We start from the raw sequence: 6680 nt of genomic DNA on the forward strand, positions 1-6680 counted from the left end.
CAGTGGTTTTAAACATGACAATTATATATGGGAAAATTCATTTATATCTAATCTTTATAATATCCTTAATACCTGACGAATATTTAATAACAGTCTGGTATAAAAAACACTTTTAGATACTAAAATTATAATTTTATTTTTATTAATTGTATGATATTCGTGTAAACTAATCACTCTATCAATCTCTTCAATACCTTCTATGACAAGTTCCATCCAAACATGATGAACTTCTTTTAAACAACATTTCTTAAAGATGCTATCAGAAGTCTTGGTACTGGCCGTAACGAAATTGTTACATATTTACATATTGAATTCAATATAATTAGATTCTAGCATGAAACGTGTCTAATATTCCTGTAGTTTCTGCCCCGATGATAACTGTTTTCGCTTCTTATTCACCACAACTAAAGTAACAATCACAATGCAGACATGACAGTAGCAGACGCCTAAAACATTTCACTGAATTTAAATAAAACACTGAGAGTAATGGAAAACAAATCCTTAAGAAAAAATATATATATTGGATTTGGAGTATTGATTTGTCAATCTGTAAAATCATAAAACGTTCGTCTTATCACTTCAAAATAAAGCCTGCAGTACGTTTGGTATGTGATTTGTCTGATAAATGCGCTGGGTTATACCGATCTTGTTTGTTTAGGTGAAAGGCACTTCTCTAAATGAGAAAATGTATGATATATTGTTTTTGAGGGAAAGGGCATCTACTGACAACATTTTAATATTACTAAGCATATTCTTCAGAAATTTAACTTTTAAACAATTATATTTCTCATGTACATTTTAGGTGATTGCATGTTTTTAAAAGCATATGAATAACCTATAATGAAACTTAAACTGAATGAATGTGGCCATACACATTGTGTCCAAACTTAATTTATGATAGGACAAATGGAGAACTGTTACAGATACGATGTGTTTAGATACAAAGATAAGCAACAAGCAAACAGTTGACAGACGACATACGGTTTTAACGGAAGAGGGACACAGGACAGTCTACGGTCATAAAAGTTGACAATAAATTCATCGTGTTTAGACCATCAAACATATTAAACACGGTAGATATATGAAGTATTGAGAGTAGTATATTGGTTATTTCAACAATAAACCTTAGACTGGTTTGATACTCTCTTATCATACTAGCCATTATACTTTTGTAATAAACTGCCAGAAATGAGAGATCGTAAATCAGTCATAACATAGAAATCAAGCCCCCTTTAGATTTGTGTCAAAACATTTTCTTCCTTTGTAAATGAACAACAAAGGTTAAACCTGGAACATATACAATGTTTACAACCATGGAAAATCTGAAGTCTTATTATTATGCATTGCGGTTCAGGTGTGTGCAGAATATTCAAATGACCCAAGAAACCAAGAACGGCAACATCCACAACTGAGTAAACATCAACACCAGCCATGGCAATGCCTTGACACACGTTAACTTCAGAAACCTCTTTACCCATTGATGATATTTTTACAAATAATAGGATTGCGTTAACTATAACAAATACATACATACTTACAAATATACTTGCAGTGCTTTCCGTTGTATGCATATATAATTAGATATAAACTTTAACGGAAACAGAAACAAATGTTTAATATGATAAGCATCTTTTTTAAATGAAACACCTCAGTGACAATTTGATTTCCGTCCTATCTAATCTTGATGATTCATTTAGGAGAATTCAAACTCCAAGTTAACAAGATAACATTTTTTTTCAGCAGTCGATGATAAATATTTATATTAAGGTAAAAAAAATGTATTGTGCGATATGGATTTATCGAATAAGCACGCATTTTAATTCCAAAGTATTTTGCGATCAGTAGCATTTATAATCAAGCGCGATATTGTTTTATCAACTTTAATAATCGGAAGCCCATGCAAACTGAATACCTTTGAGCCGAATGCCTCATAAAACAACTTTAAGAACATACCAGAAAAGAAAGTTCAACAATAATGTTGTTAATATGAGGGGTTGCGAAGTTATAATTTGAATTGAAATTTAACTTTTAGCTTTTCATACATGTAGTAGTTGCAGTTACCTTTCTTACATGAGGTTGTCCTGGAAGGGTCTCCGACTATCATATTAAAACAAACACCTTATGATATTGGAGTGCAATTACCTTTTACCATGCAGTTTCATTCTCAAATCTGAATGACCTAGATATTCTCAACATTTTATAATGGCATTTTAGTAGTGCGATACATTACAAGTGTTTTAATCACGGTGTTAAATTTTAATACAATGTTGGAAAGGAATGTGCCTCATTAGTCAATGATTGTAAATAAACCTCATCAGCTAATGACTGTATATGAACCTCATCAGTCAATGAATGTTCATGTACCTTAGCAATGAATAACTGGACTTGTAAATCATCATTCAATGACTGTACGTGAACCTCATCGGTCAATAACTGAATATGTGATTCATCAGTCATGACTGTACGTGTACCTCATCAGTCAATAACTGAATATGTACCTCATCTGACAATGACTGTACATGTACTTCATCAGTAAATAACTGGACATGTACCTCATCTGACAATGACAGTACATGTACTTATCAGTAAATAACTGGACATGTACCTCATCAAACAATGACTGTACATGTGCCTCATAATTCAATGAATGTAAATGTACCTCATCAGCTAATGACTAGAAAAGAACCTCGTCAGTCAATGACTGTACATGTACCTCGTCAGTCAGTGCTTTAAAACTTGAAACTTGTTTGTTTGCTTAAACGCCTATTTCTACATATAAATACATATTCAATGTCGTTGTACAATAATGATTAGAAGATAATAAAAGCAATAAAGCAATACAAACACGAGCATTAAATAACCAGTTATCAATGAAAAAATCACGAATATTTGCACACAGTACATTAGATACATAGTTCAATGCATAGTCTATAAATTATATGCAACATTTAATTACATGATGGGTGTTCACCAACGTGTAAACAGACAACAGCACATCAATATAGTCATGGTAAATAGTTCATGGGTATACATGTGCGTGCTCAGTCAATGACTGTACTTGTACCTCATCAGTTAAATACTGAACATGTACCTGGCCAGTCAATGACTGTACATGCACCTCATCAGTCAACAACTGGACATGTACCTCATCAGTCAATGCTTGTACATGTACCTCATCAGTCAATGACTGTACATGTGCCTCCTTAGTCAATGATTGTAAATGTACCTCATCAGCTAATGACTGTACATGAACCTCATTAGTCAATGACTGTACATGCACCTCATTAGTCAATGACTGTTGATGTACCTCATCAAATAATGACTGTACATGAACCTCATCAGTCAATACCCCGATAGTGAATAACTATACATGAACCTCATCAGTTAATACTTGTGCATGTACCTTATCAGTTAATACTTGTGAATGTACCTCATCAGTTAATACTTGTGCATGTACCTTATCAGTTAATACTTGTGAATGTACCTCATCAGTTAATACTTATGCATGAACCTTATCAGTTAATACTTGTGAATGTACATCATCAATAAATGCTTGTGCATGTGTCTCATCAGTTAATAATTGTGCATGTTCCTCATAAGTGAATAACTCTACGTGTACCTCATCTGTAAATAACTGTACATATACCTCATCAGTTAAAAACTGGAAATGTACCTCATCAATGAATAACTTGTACCTCATCAATAAACGACTGTATATGTACCTCATTAGACAATGAGTGTACATGTACGCTATCAGTCAATGACTATATTTGCGAAATCTTAATAGCATATTGCTTAAAATTCATCAAAAAAGCAAAATATAGTATATGTTTTAGCGTCATTTACTTCACATATGACATATCGAATTCAAGGCATATATATTCTAGCATGAAACGTTTCTAACATACCTGTAACTTCTGCTCTGATGAAATTACTTTTCGCTACTTATCCATCAATACAAGGTAACAATCACAACGCAGACATGACCAAAACAGACGCCTTAAACATTACACTGAGTTTATAGAACAATGAGAGTACGACATAAAATGCTTGAGATAAAAGTTGATATACCTTGGATTTGAGAGTATTTATTTTTCATTCTGTATTATCATAAAACGTTCGTCTTATCACTTCAAGTTCAGAAAATAGGCTGCATTACGTTGATTAAATGGTTAGACAGATCAGGGCGCTGGGTTATTTTGACCTTGTTTGTTCAGGTGATAACCACATTTTTTTTCTTTACATGAGACAATGTGAGATATATCGATCTGTTCGTTTTGGGGGGAATGGGCAATTATTGTTTAGTCATCAACCTGATAATTCAATCAAAGTTAAACAACTTGAGGTTGATGATTCAATTTTTTTGCGAAGAAATGTGTGCTGCAAAATATGGTGTGCAGAGCACATTGAACTGGCCTACTGTCTTGAACTAGACCTTCAGTTTCAGTGTAACGCAAACTTTTATTTTAAATTATACGAGGATATAATATATCTCTACTGACAACATTAATATATTACTAAGCATATTCTTCAGAAAATGAACTGTTAAAAATAAATTTCTTATGTATGTTAAAGGTGAATCGCATTTTTTAAACCTTATGAACAACCTAAATAAACTTTTACCATATAAAATAGAGAAATACAGGCATAAAATGTAGAATTATGGAAACATGTACCAGTTTGTTTTCCAGATGTCTGAATTATTTTTGAAACGTATGAAAGTGTATTGTATTGTGTTGCTTTCTAAATAATACATTACATTATAATTCATATTTACTTTACCGAGTCTTTATAAGCTAACGTTATTTATTTTATTTAAAACTGCTTTAAAAACAAAATAAAAACAAAAACAGAAAAAAAAACTCATTTTTTTTAATTGATACGTGCATCCTCTTGAGACATATCGGCCTAAATACTCCTTGGCAAATATATGATATAAGGTCCAACCTGTCGTTTGCAGCAGTTCATGAGAACAATGAAATTTGGCTCTAAATACCTCATAACGGTGGGGTGCCAGCCATAAAGACAATGTTGCATATTCATTGTATGATATACATGCCTTTGTTAAACAGTGTATATATTACCAAATTCAATCAATACATAAAATATGTTTTTTATTTAACTTTGGAGTACCATACGTTTGCCTGAACTCTGCAGCCTATTTGTTTGTTTAAGTCTGCTTCACGAAAACATTCAGTACTGAGCAATATACAATGATTTTTCTTCAGAAATATCAGAAATCCCGATGTTTGGAAACATGAAACCTGTTTTTTTTGTTTCAGCATATTTCTCCCTGTTTTTCCATGCTCTGTTGGAAAATTGTGTATGTTATATTTAGGCATCACTTGATAGTTTAGCAACTTGATTGTAAGTGTGTTACAAATATTTATTTTTATTATTTAATTATAAAGCCATTAAATGTTGACTTTTAAAGGTTTATTAAATTAATTTAAATACAGATTCAGTATTGAGGCACATTAGATAACATAAATTTGTTAAATATTCTATTTTGATTTTATCATGTGCCCAGGGGACAATGTTTTTCATATGGATAGCAAATATACCAGATTATAATTTTGTACAGGAAATAAGTACCCTAGTGGAAAACCTTGTAGTTAAGCTCCTTTTCAAAAGAGATCACATAGAAAATATGAAAACAAATGAAGAAAAGACTGTTGAAAACATTAACACAAAGAGAGCAGAATTTGCCAGGTATTGCTCAAACGCTAAGAAAGAGGACAAATAGACCCTATATCTGATTTACAAATAAAAGAAAAGGAGAAACTAAAGAAGCAGGGGCAGAGAAGAAATAAAATGAAGCGAAATGAGGAAACAACAAAAGTCCAGAAAATGACGGACAGGATAAAAGGAGAAAGGTTAAAATGAGAAGGTATGAATACACGCAGTTGAAGCAGCATCAGTTCAGAAAAAGCACAACATGCAAAACAACCCCTTCGGAGGGATTCCATAGCATGGGCCTCCACAATTAACCATCTGGTAAAGAATGCCACACAAAAGTGAAGGTCTTAAAATAAGTCATGTTGTAGAAAATTACACAATTGGTGATGTCTGTCAGTCATAGTCATTAGATAAGTAGGCACACCAACTGAATCCGGAAAAAAATGAAAAGGCAGCTAGTATACACAAGCAATGCTAAGAATATGTGGAGTTGCAAGAAAAGTCTTTGACAATTTGAGCGCCTAAAAATGGACCAAAGTAAAACTATGTCAAAGGCAGGTGAATTTAAATCCTTGTGGAAACCAAAAGTTGATAATTTTCTTGAATTTAATTCTTGAATAATGCCTTATAAAAAAGATACTATTCTATCGAGTAGGATGCCAAAGGCAAAGAGGCATCTTTTAAATTTAGACATGTTCACATAAGTGTTTAATGGTAACAGGTGCATTGAGACCAAAAACTATATTCCACTCTGTGGACATATTTTATTCCATTGTTTAAAAATTTAGTTTTGTAGGCTCTAATATAATCTTTCAAACATTTACAGTATTGTTTCAAGCTTTACTGAAAGTACTATTCCTCTTGTTGTAAAATGTTTACCAGAAAAAGTTACAAAATAATTACATAATTAAAAACTATTACTTGCATTATGATTTGTCCCCTGTGCACCCTTTCCATTACATAACAAAGTATAAAACATGTATGAATTCTAGTACTTTATA

Source organism: Mya arenaria, chromosome 16 (genome assembly GCF_026914265.1).
Source record: "Mya arenaria isolate MELC-2E11 chromosome 16, ASM2691426v1".
In the NCBI taxonomy this organism is placed as follows: Eukaryota; Metazoa; Mollusca; class Bivalvia; order Myida; family Myidae; genus Mya; species Mya arenaria.